This window comes from Sarcophilus harrisii, chromosome 2 (genome assembly GCF_902635505.1).
Source record: "Sarcophilus harrisii chromosome 2, mSarHar1.11, whole genome shotgun sequence".
Classification (NCBI taxonomy): domain Eukaryota; kingdom Metazoa; phylum Chordata; class Mammalia; order Dasyuromorphia; family Dasyuridae; genus Sarcophilus; species Sarcophilus harrisii.
The window spans coordinates 661,608,928-661,621,749 of NC_045427.1; the positions used below are offsets into that span (position 1 = coordinate 661,608,928).

At 51.8% G+C, this 12,822-nt stretch overlaps 1 pseudogene; it reads right to left on the reverse strand.

Moving 5' to 3' along the window:
- Window positions 1–1,836: 1,836 nt before the first annotated feature.
- Window positions 1,837–3,409, reverse strand: LOC100929452 (annotated as a pseudogene).
- Window positions 3,410–12,822: the final 9,413 nt, after the last annotated feature.

Sequence of the window (12,822 nt, forward strand, 5' to 3'; positions counted from 1 at the left end):
TTAAAATATAACTTAGATACATAATAAGTATACATGACCAAAACATTATTTTGCTGTACAAAAAGAATCAGACTCTGAATTATTGTACAACTAGCTTGTGAAGGAAATCAAAAATGCAGGTGTGCATAAATATAGGGATTAGAATTCAATGTAATAGTTTTAGTCATCTCCCAGAGTTCTTTTTCTGAGGCATAGCTAGTTCAGTTCATTACTGCTCCATTAGAAATGATTTGGTTGATCTCGTTGCTGAGGATGGCCTGGTCCATCAGAACTGGTCATCATCTAGTATTGTTGTTGAAGTATATAATGATCTCCTGGTCCTGCTCATTTCACTCAGCATCAGTTCGTGTAAGTCTCTCCAGGCCTCTCTGGAGGAATACAATGTTGCCACAACAGCATCCCTGTGGGCAAGGTTTGTGATTTGTTTCCTTAATTATACAACAGTTTTCTCTTTCTAGATGCTGTCTGGTATATATAGTTCAGGGACAAAACCTTCTCATCTTCAGCCAAAAGGCTTCTTCCTTCCTCCCTTCCTTCCTTCCTTCCTTTTTCTTCCTTCCTCCCTCTCTCCTTCCCTCCCTCCTTCCTTCCTTCCCTCCCTTCTTTTCCTTTCTCCCTCTTTTCCTTCTTCCTTCCTTCCTTCCTTCCTTCCTTCCTTCCTTCCTTCCTTCCTTCCTTCCTTCCTTCCTTCCTTCCCTCTCTTCTTTTCCTTTCTCCCTCTTTTCCTTCCTCCTTCCTTCCTTTCTTTCCTATTTTCTCTCAATATTATTATATGACTTTCTAAAATGCCAACAAAAATATAGAAATGCAATATATGAGCATGATGAGGTTTGAACGTCCTCAGTTCCTGGTGGTCAAGAGGTTAGTGGCAATAAAAGAGTTATTAAGCAGTGAAAGAACCCGCTCATTCCCGAATTCTTAGTTGTAAAATGAAAGTTTATTGTTGGCTAGAAATCGGTTTGCCAGGGACTGACGTCTACGGTGGCAAAGACCTATTAAGGAAGTGGAGTTTGGGCGCTGTTTCTCAGCAGGCCGAAGGGTCCTGGCAGCCGAGCAGGCTCCCGAGGGCCGTCGGGGAAGAGCTTAGCTCCAGGAAGCTGTTATATCGGGTATCTTGGGTGGGGGGCTGGGACAGCCCGAGCTGATCAGGCCAGGATTCCTCAACTGAATGAGAATTTAGGATTTCTCTGGGAGTTGTTTAGCCCCTGAATAGTCCTGCTCCTCTTATCCTGGGAGGATGGGTTCTGTCTCCACTCCTGGGAGCCTGGGAGCCCCTGATCTCTGGGAGCAGAAAAGGGAGCACAGTCTCAGAGGGATAATCTTAAAGGGAGCACTCCCTTCCCCCTTCAAACACCGTTAAATATACAACAGTGACTTTTTCCTCTTCAAGGGGCCCGGAGTCCCGTTTCTACAGATAGAAACAAGTTGGGTAACTCCACATTTTGTCCAGAAAGGCCCTATCAGTGCATTTTCCTCTATTTAACAAGCCGGGACGCAGGAAAGATCTACAGCGAAATATTATCACTAACATGAGGCTGTAACGAGCCTTCTGGCTAAAGAAGTCGCTGTACTGGGAGACTCCCAAACAAGAAAGGGCAATTACCAAAAGCCTTAGGTGCACTGGAGGCTCGTTCTTCCTGGTTCGTGTGTATTTTCAAACCACGGAAGGGTCCCAAAAGAGGGTCTCCGCGTTGGCCCGGGTCACATTCTCACGTGGCAGAGAAAGCGGCCGGGTTGCTGTCTCCCGCCCGCAAACCTCCGGGGCCTTTTCTCTTAGGACATCCGGTAACGCCCCCCCCCCGCCCCCCGGCCCCCTCGGGATTTGAGGCTCTCCGGAATTAAATGAAAATTGCTGTTTACAAAAGGAGAAGGGGAAGGTGCTCGGGGCGCCCGGAAGCATCTGACGCATCTCGCGCATCTCCATCGGCCGGAAACAGACCCACCGACCCAGACAACCGGGGAAACAAACTAAAAGGCCCTTTGTTGTGGGGTCAGGGGTACAAACGGTGCAAAAGCGGCGGGATGGTCCCGCCCCAAGGGCGGGGGGACCGCGGGAGGCGGCCCGGGGCTAAGCGCTCTCCCCCGGGTTCTCCGTCTCCCCCCCGGCTCGGGCGGGGCCGCGGGGCTCCGGGGGGCGCTTCCGGGCCTCCCACTCGGCCTTGTCGAGCTCAAACTGGCACCGCTTCTCGGCCAGCTCCCGGTGCTGTTGCTCCAGGGCGAGCCTCATCTGCTCGCGGCGCTGCAGCAGCTGCGCCTCGGACTCCCGCAGCCTCTGCACCTTCTCCCGCAGCTTGAGCTCGAACACGCGCTGCATGCGCGCCTCCAGCTCCCGCAGGCGGGCCGCGTGCTCCTCCCTCTGCGCCCGCGGGCTGGGGAGCGGCTGGGCCCGGCTCCGGGCAGCTTCGGGCTGCGGTAGTTCTCGTAGTGCACGTTGTTGGTGACGTCCCTCAGGTGCTGGGTGTGGGTGCGCATCAGCATGTGGCGGAGGATGGCGACGTCGCAGTGATCGCCGTTCTCCACCTCGGCCACGCCCCAGGGGTACTTCCTGCCCCGCACCCTCCGGCCGTCCACCTGCACCACGGTGTCGCTGGCCACCACGGCGAGCGGCAGGCGGTCGCGGATCTTCCGGACCGGCTTCTGGCCCGCGGCGTCGCCCGGGCCCGGGAACTCGTAGATCTTAATCTGGTGCTCCTGGATCTCCCTCATGATGCGCTTCTTGAAGCGCCGGCACTCCTCGGGCGTCAGCGTGTCGGCTTTGGCAATGAGGAGGATGACGTTGACCTTGTCGTGCAGGCGCTTCATGAACTCCGCGTCCAGCGGCTTGAGGCCGCGGCCCGACGGGGAGAGGAAGTACAGGCAGCCCTGCACCCGGCTGTCGGGCGTCTGCCGCCGGTAGACCCGCGACTCGGCGTTCAGGTAGTCCTCGAACTTGCTGTCGATGGAGTCTGGAGTCGAGGACGGGCTGCCAGCAGTCGCTGCTGTCCGCCGCGCCCCCGAAGCCGGGCGTGTCCACGACGGTGAGCAGCAGCTGCCCGCCGCCCTCTTTGCGCACCACCTTGGCCTGCTCCACCAGCGCGGTCTGGTCGCTTCTGCGGGGGGGCCCCGGGGCCTCGGGGGAATACAGGTCGGTGAGCAGCAGCGAGTTGATGAAGGTGGACTTGCCCAGGCCGGATTCCCCCACCACCATCAGGGTGAATTCGAATCCCCTCTTCGCCGACTTCCTGTGCACCTGCTCCGGGAGGTTCGCGAAGCCCACGTAGCCCTGGACGTTCTTTGCCTGGGCCATGGCGCCCCCGCCGCCGGCTCTGCTCCGGCCCACTGACCCGCGCCCCTCCGCGGGGCCCTCTCTATTCTCCGACGCCACGGGTGCCCTGACGCAGCGGCGCCGCGCCCCCAACGCCCTTTCGGGGCTGCCGGGGTTTGCCGAGGCGGTTCTTCCCCTGCAAAGTCTCGGCAAACGGGCTCCTCGCTCCTTTCGTCCGGGCCAGGCTGGCGGGTGCCGGCCAGTCTTGTTAAGGGGAGGGATGGAGGGCGGAGATGCCCGGAGGGCCCGAGCTCGCGTGACTCCCTTCCCCCCCCCCCCCCCCCCCCCCCCCCCCCCCCCCCCCTCCAGCGCTTCTGCAGCCGTTGGGGCTACGGAGATTATTCACGGAGCTTTCCTTGCCTGGATTTGTCTCTCGGGAATTCCTGGGGCTCTCCGCTGCCAACAGTGGCTCCTCTCCGGATCCCGAGCCTGCAGGCCAAGAGCGGGGAGAGTCCTCTGCCACTCTGTCCCTAGGCACGACTTTGTCAGGTCTCGATTTTAAGGCTGTAATCCGAGCCCATTCCTCGGACCCCGATCCGACTTCCCAAAGATGCTTTTCTTGTCAGCGACCCCTTCCTTCAATGGGCCGCAGGACTTCAGAGGCCCTACTTGTACCCTTGTGGTCTTGGGTCTCCTGCCAAACATCGTCCTCTTTGGTGGGAACACATGTTTCTGCGTCCTTTCGGGAAGCGCCCAGAAAGGAGTCCTAGTGCTTGGCTGGGACCGGGTGGGTCTCCGCCCATCCTGGACACCGGCCAACTAGACACCACCTGGACACTAGACCAACAGAGAAAGAAAGCTGCCTTCCCTCCCAGAAGGGCGGAATGGCCACCCCTCTTTTCTCTGGAGCCTTACGGGCTGATCTCCCCTGGGCTGCAGGGCTCCTGCCTCCCCCATTCCAGGCAAGACCCACGGCAGCTTCCTCTCCACCAAGAGCCTCCCAGCCGGGATTCTGCAAAGATGGGGGGACGGGGCAGGAAACTCCCTGCAAATGGCTTCAAACAATCCCTCAAGTGGCACTTTGGAGAGGCAGAAATAAGGAAAAGTGAGGGCAAAGCCATCCTCCAGCCTGACGGGACTCCCGGAAAGACTTGCTCCATCTGGGTGTTGTGGTCTGGCCAAGCTGCACACGGGTTGTCTCAACAAACAGCAAACCTTGGGCAGCTCTGTGGGTGGCAGGAGGCCTAAGGCTTCAGGAACTTTCACCCCATGGTCTCTGGGGAGCGGTGAGAGGGGGGTCTGGCTAATCAGGGAAGACTGAGGGGTGTCCCAATGCCGGTACAAGGGCCAGACATGTTCTGGGGAGGGGGCTGCCTGTGCAGGGGAACAAACAGACTAGCAGAGGGGCTGGGACCCCGCTCGGGGTCTGTGACAAAGAGGTCAGATTGTGGTCCCTCCTGGGAGAACAGTCGCTCGTTTCCAACCCAGCACAAAGTGAGCCAGGGAAGAATGGAGGTGGGGGCCCATTCCGAGACCTGGGCAGAGAGTGTTTGCCGGGCAGCCTGCAGGGCTGGTAGGGAGGGCTGTGTTCAGGATGGAGGGGAATGCTGGGGGTGAGTCATAAACAGGGTGGGAGCTGGAGGAGCAGAGCCCTACCTGGCCTCGGGTCACAGCTCATTGGAAGAACCAAGAAGCCAAAGGTCTTCACTGGAGCTCTGAAAACTTCAAAAAACCCGGAGCCTGAGACCTCATCCCACCACCCTGGGAGCAAACCCCCATCCCACGTGGGGTTAACAGTTAAGAACCAGCCTAAGAGTAAACAAAGAACCATCTGACCCCATAGTGTTCCTGTGATGATAGAGAAAGGTCGGTGCTCAAGCAGACTCACCTAGACCAGAACCCTCCTCTTTTCTAGTGGGAAACCCTCATTTCTAGTGGGAAAGCACTTGTAAGTAGGAGCTCCGCTTCCTGAGGAGGACGGCTTGGCGTTCCAGGGCAACAGCCCAGGGAGGCTGGACCACAACATGCTTTCTCAGCTGTTCCCTATGGACAAGGCAGGAGTTCCTGGGTCTGGTGGGAACAGTCTCCAAGTGGCTTGTCTCACAGACACAAACAGAACCAGAGTCGGCACGTTGAGAGTAAAACCCGGCTTGGTTCTCAAGCAGAGAATTCAGCAATTGTGAACCCATCGAGGTAGGATGGATGGCTCTCAGGTCCCGGGAAACAGGAGGAGCTAAATCCTTCAGGGAACACCTGGTGCTGGTGACACTTTGTCAGAAGGTGAGAGCATCTAGAGCGCAAAGGATTATTGTTATGGCAAGTTCAGGGCACTGCTGGCCCTTAGCTCTAGGAAACGGCGCCTCCAAAATATTTCGGCCAAAGGGAGGGGGTCGGGAAGAACCTGGGAGGAGACAGAGTGTAGAATAAGCTTTATTCTCGGGACAACTCTAAAGAGGGCTCTGCTTCTCTGCTTCCCTTCCAGATATACAGATTTCAACTTGGTTTTGCAGTTTTGAAACTTCAGAGAATTTCAGCTCCTATGTCATTTGCTACCTCAATTATCCTTACCTAAATCCTGTACCTGATACAATGTTTGATAGAATTCACTTGCAAATCTGTCAGTACTAGAACTTTTTCTTAGGAATCTCACTTACTGTTCTTCTGCTTTTTTAAATTACAGAAAGATACTTAAAAATAGAAAAATAATTTCACTTTCTCTATCATCAATACAATTTACGTGTAAAATCCAACTAATCTTTAATTTATAAAACCTTAATTCGGTTTTGAGAACTTATTACTAAAACTTAAAACTAAAACTCAGAACCTAAATTTCCGCGATAGATAAATTTGGGAGCCAGTCAGAGCTAGTCATATACATCTGTATATAGTCCTTAGAGAATATAACCTAGTCCCGGTGCTTTTCTCAACAACAGAGGTAGAGAAAAAATTGGGGAAATAAGAGTAATGCCATAAAACTAGGAAAAGAAACCAAAGAGCTTACTGAAGAAAACAACTCCTTAAAAATTAAAATTGTGAAAAAGGAAGCTAGTGACTTCCTAAGAAATTAAAACACCGTAAAAACAAAATCAATGGATGAAAAATAGAAGAGAACATGAGCTATCTCATTGGAAAAACAACTGACCTGGAAAGCAAATCAAGGAGAGACAGTATAAGAATTACTGGACTACTGGAAAATCATGATTTTTTTTTTTTTAAAGAGTCTAGACACTGTACTTCAAGAAGTTATTAAGGAAAAATGCCTGAAATTATACAACTAAAGGGAAAAATAGAAACTGGAAAAAAAAAATCCACTGATCACTGCTTGAAAAAGATCCCCAGATAAAGGGGAACATTGTAGCTGTGATTCAAAGCTCCTGGGTCAAGCAGAAAAGATTACAAGCAACTATAAACGAACAATTCAAATATTGCCTGGCTGCAGTCAGGATAATACAAGATTTAGCAACTTCTACATGAAAAGTCTGAAAGGCTTATGTGATATTCCAAAGAGCAAAGGAGCTGGGTTTGCAACCAAGAATAACCTACTCAGCAAAGTTGAATGGAATCCTGCAAGGGAAAAAAAATGGAAATGTAATGAACAAAAGGACTTTTAGACAATTTTGAGGAAAAGTCCAAAACTAAATAGAAAATTTGACTTTCAAATACAAGATTCAGGAGGAACATAAGGAGGTGAAGGGATTTAATAAGGCTAAACTGTTTGCTGTCCTATGAGAAAATTCTATCTATGACTTAAGCATGTTATATATTCTTAGGATAGTTAGAAAGAGCATATATAGATAGAGGGCTTGGGTTTGAATTGATTATAATGGGATGATACTAAAAGATAAAATCGGATAGGAAGAGGTAAAATGGAGCAAATTATCTCACACAATCAAGGTGTGAGTGGAAGAACCATTACGGTATTGGGCAGGAGGGAGCTGGTCTTGCTGGAATCTTATTCTCATTACCCCTGGGTTTAAAAAGGGAGTAACTTACACCCAGAAGGGTATAAAAGGTTTCTTAACTTAAAGAGAAATAGGAGGATGAGGGGATAGGAGAAGGGAAGAGACTCTTAGAAGAAGGTGTGGATTAGGGAGCAGTGGTCAGAAGTAAACTAGACTTATGAGGTGAGAGAGAGGAAGAAGATTGAGAAGGAAAAATAGTAGGGAAAGTGGGGTGGAGGGAAAAATACAACTAGTAACCAACTTTCAATGTGAAGGTGACGAACTTACCCATAAAATGGAAAGAGCAGAATGGCTCAAAAACCAAAATCCAACAATATGTTGTTTAAAAAAACACATTTGAAAATGAGAAACACACATAGAGTAACTACAAAAGTTGGAGTAGAATTTATTAGGCTTCAGTTGATGTTAAAAAAAAAAAAAAAAGCAGGAGTAGTAATCATGTTCTCAAAGCTAAGGCTAAAGTAGATGTAATAAAAATGTTGCAAACATTGTGTTTAAAAGTACTGTAGGGGGCAGCTAGGTGGCACAGTGCATAGAGCACCAGCCCTGAAGTCAGGAGGACCTGAGTTCCAATCTGATCTCAGACACTTAACACTTCCCAGCTGTGTGATCCTGGGCAAGTCACTTAACCTCAATTGCCTCAAAAAAAAAATAAAGTATTGTAGATAATAAAGTAATATCAATACTAAACATATGCACCCAATGTTGTGTCATCCAAATTTGTAACAAAAAAGGTAAAATAGGTGGAAACACTTAGCAAAACCCCAAGAGCAAAACTGATAAATCTAAGAAATGGAAAAGCAGTCAAGGAGATGAGCAGACTCTTAGATAAGCTAGTTATGATAGCTCTCTGGAGACAACTGAATGGGAATAGGAAGGAATATATATTGTTTAACTGGGCTGTGTGGCGTCTCTCCAAAATTTGACCACATAGTGACCATATATAAAAGTCTCCGCAGAAATATTAAATGCATCCTTTTCAAATCCTAAGGCAATGATAATTACATTTAATAAAGGATCATGAGAACACAGATTAAAAATTAATTGAAACTAAATATCCTTTAAAGGATGAGTGGTTTTGGAACTCAAAATATTTTTAAGTGTTAAATATTATTTTAATAAATAATATAAAATATTATGAAATATATATATATATATTTTAAAAGTGAGTGGTTCAAAGAGCAAATCATGGAAATAATAATTTTATTAAAGAGAATGATAATGAGGCAACATACCAGAACTTATGGGATGCAGCAAAAGTGGTAATTAGAAAAAAATTTTTATCTCATAATGCTGACATCAATAAAATAAGGAGCAGATCAACAAAATGAATATACAGTTTTTAAAAAGTTTTTTTAAAGTAGAAAAAGAACAAATTTAAAAATCCCAATTAAACACCAAATTGGAAATCCTGAAAATTAAAGGTGAGATTAATAAAAGTGAATGTAAGAAAACCATTGAATTAATAAAACTCAGAGCTGCTTTTCATAGGGAAAAAAATTGTTGAAATGGTTAAAAATATAAAAATATTAAATGTTAAAATGTTTTTTTTAAAAAATAGTTAATATGATTTGAAAAAAGAGAGAAGAAAATAACATCAACTAGTATCAAAAATGGAAACTGAATACACCACTAATGAAGATGAAATTAAAGCAGTTATTAGGAATCATTTTGCCCAATTATATGCAAATAAACTTAACAATTTAAATGAAATGGAAGAGTCTTTGCAAAAAGATAAACTGCCTAGATTAACAGAAGAGGAAAATGAACATCTAAATAAACGTGTTTTTAGAAAAAAATTGAATGGGCCATAAATGAGCTTCCTGAGGAAAATATCGGGATGAGAGAGATTTACAAGTGAACGCTACCAAACATTTCAAAATCAACTAATTCCGGCATTAAAGAAAATGATCTGAAATTAATCGGCAAAGGAGACGGCCCACCACACTCCTTTTATGAAACAAAGGAGCCTCGGCTGAGAGCAAAACCGGAGGAAGAAAACGGCTCATGGCAAGGGCGGAGAGCAAGGGGGTTCACCGGGGGAGCACCCGCGAGCGCGGGTGCACACACATTCTCAGCACCACACACACATCCATATGCACACATTGCACACACGTGCACACATTCTCAGCACGCACATGTGCACACAGTGCACTCCACACACACACACACACTGCACACGACACACGTGCAAACATTCTCAGCACGCACACGTGCACAGTGCAATGTGGGTGTTCTTTTTCCAAAACACAGCCAGGTGATGGAAGAGTTCAGATCTTTTATTGTGTCCTTCAACATAGCCCGGTTAGCTCAGAGGCCTCTCTCTCTGCTTGGTTCCAAGAGATCTTGCAGCTTGATCCTTGGCTTCTGCCTCTGCTTTCTTCAGCCTCCAGCCAGCACCAATGAATCTCTTGCCCTGAAGATAGGGCTTGTGGGCTTCCTCCCAGAGTGCTGCTTTCCGACTCCTGGGAATGCTCCCAAGAAAAACTCCCTAACTCTAAGAGCTTCCTGTATATATATGATCGCCCAAAGGTTAACTCCTCCTCCTGGAGAGAGAGGGATTCTGGGATATCTTCCAGCATGCTCTCTGGCCCTGAGGGAGGTGTGAATTTGGATATCTCTTTCTAAACCCTGAATTCTCCCTGAAGTCTCCCAAACGTGTGACCTCCATTGAGTACTTAGACACTTATGAGCTCTCTAAAGGTGTGAACACAAGCATCGTTTCCATCAGTGGTACTTAGTGCCTTGTTTCAAGTTCTGGCCCAAAATATCTCCTTCTGAGATCAAATCAATCATATTGGACCATGTCAAATTAGACAGTTATTGTCTCTATCAGCTCTAATGGCTTAACAGTCTGTAAAGATTCCAACAGTGCACTCCACACATGTTAAACCCACTGCACATATTCTCCACACACTGACACGATCACATTTGGACACAAGCGTTTGCACTCCACACAAACGCACACATTCTTATTTTCGTGCAACTCCACACACACTTCGCACATACACCTTTCTGCACATGCACACACATTCTACTTTACGAACACGTATTTCCACAACACATGCACATGCAATTTCTACAAACAGACACTGCACTCACACCGCACAACATGACACATTCCACACACCTGCACATTACATTTCCAACATTCCACACACACACACGCTAAATAGCACACATTCTCACACACACCTGCACACAAACATTTCTCGCACACGACACACTTTACTCCACCACTGCAGACACACTTGCACACATTCTCACAACACGAAACACATTCTATTTACACACCGACTCCACACACACTGCACTACACATTGCACAATTTCTCACACACACTGCACACCATTCACTTTCGACACACACGCACACGATGCACCTCACACACACTGCACACGATACACATTCTACTTTACGCATACGTGCACTCCACACACACACTGACAACACACACTGCACAACACACACTGCACAAACACACATTCTCTTACCCGTGACTCCACACCACTGCAATGAACATGTCAACATTTCACACACACTGCGACACACCTTTCACTTACGTGCACACGGCCTCCACACACTGCAACGATACAATTCTCGACACCGGCACTCCCACACACACACTGCACACGACACACATGCACACATTCTCACACACACTGCACACAACACACATTCTCGCACACACACGTGCACTCCACACACACTGCACATGACACACTTGCACACATTCTCACACACACTGCACACGACACACGTGCATTCTCGCAGGCACCTGCCCGCACACACAGCGGACCTCCATACCCCCGAATGCACAAGACACAGGTGCGCACACGATGCACAGGTGTCACACGAGCATTCCCACACACAAACTCCCAGCGTGCACTGGACACCGAGCGGTGGGCCGGGCCTTGGTCCCTCCCCGAGGTCCTTGCTTGGGTCCGGCCCTGGCGCCCGCCGCCGCCCTTGGGTGGCCGTGTCTCAGCCTTCCGGGTCCGTAGGGCCGGGGACGATTCCCCGTCCTTCTCCGGGAAGGGGCTCCTTCCATCTCCCGGAGGCCCGACAGGCCTCAGCCCCGCGTGCCCGGGCGAGCTACTGACCCTTTGACCTTCTCCCCTTTCACCCGGGCTGAACGAGACGGGCCGGTCCGAGGCCTCCTGACGGGTCCCTGCTTCCCCGCCCCCACTCCGTGCGCTCCTTCACGTCGGGCCTTTAGCCCGGTGAGGAGGATCACGGCTTTAGCCCAGCGGCCCATGACGAGCTTTGGCCACGTGCCGGGTTGGCCTCCTCCAGGCTCCTCCTCGCCTCCGGGCCGGCCAGCGACCTTCCCGCCTCAGAGAGCCGGACCGAGCTCCGGGGTGGCGGCGGCTCCGAGCCTCTCTCTTGGGCGCGGCCCCGAGCCCCCAGTCTGGAAGCGGGGCCCGGGCCGCCTCCCCCGCCAGGCGGAGGGGGGGCCCCGCGTCGGGACCCCGGTACCTGCCAGCCCCGCGCGGCCTTGGCCCTTCCCACTTGGGACCCTGCCGGCGCCTCCCGGACTAGGCCAGGCTTGGGGGGGCGGGGGAGGGGGGGCAGGGGAAGGGCTGGCCCCGGGGGCGGAGCCTCGGGCACAGCCCGGTCCGCGGGAGGCCGCGAGCGGGCGCGGCCCGAGGCCCTGGTCAGTCTCCCTAGGCGCGCTTCTTCCCGGGATCTCGGGGAGTCAGTGTTTTTTTTGTCGCGCCCCCTTCCTCCCCTTCTCAACAGTCATTTGTGGGGACAACCGGGGCTTCAGTTTGTGTGATCCCGTGGGAGGGCCCGGAAGAGGGCTGGGGGCGGGCTTGTCTCCCGGGCCGGGCGGCTCTGGAGGCAGCTGGCCTCCCCGAGCTCCCCGACCGACCCCCGCCAGGCCGCGGCCGCCCTCGCGCCGGGCCCCACGTGTGGGCGTCCGCCCGCCGGCGGGCCCGGCGCCTGCCCAGCGGCCTTCCCTGGCGAGCCTCCGTCTGAGGCGGGCCTCTCCCGGCGGTAGCGCTGTTTGGGGGCGGGCGGGGCCCGTGTCCCCATTCCGGGCCTGAGTCGGGCTCCCTCTCTTGGAGACTGGCTCGAGGAAACGGGGCTGGGGCAGCTGCTGGGGGGGCCGGCACTCCGGGCCCCACTGAGCCTCCCAGGACCCCACAGAACGCCGGGAGAGCTTGAGCCCCTCGGGACGGGAATCACCGCCCTGGCCACAGGTCGGGCCGGAACTCTGGGGCTCGGGCCCGGCCTGGGGCGCCCCACCGGCAAGGGCGGGTCGGCCTGGGGGCGCCCGTGTGGCCCCTCTGAGGGCCCGGGCTCCCCCGAAAGGAGGCCTTTGGCCCCACGGGCTGGGCCCGGAGCGCCACCGCCGCCCTGGGAGCGGGCCCTCTGCGGGGGCGGAGCCCGGGCCTGGGAGAGGGAAGGAGGGCCTGGCTCCGCCCAGGCCAGGCGGGCCAGGGGCCACGCATGTGGGCGTGTGTGTGGTGCGTCTCTATAGTAAAAGCGGGAGGGAAGGAGGACCTGAAGGGAGTGCCTGGGGGGAGGACGATGCCTGGGGGGAGGACGGTGCCTGAGGGAGGACGGTGGCTTGGGGGGGGGATGGTGGCTGAGGAGGACGGTGGCTGC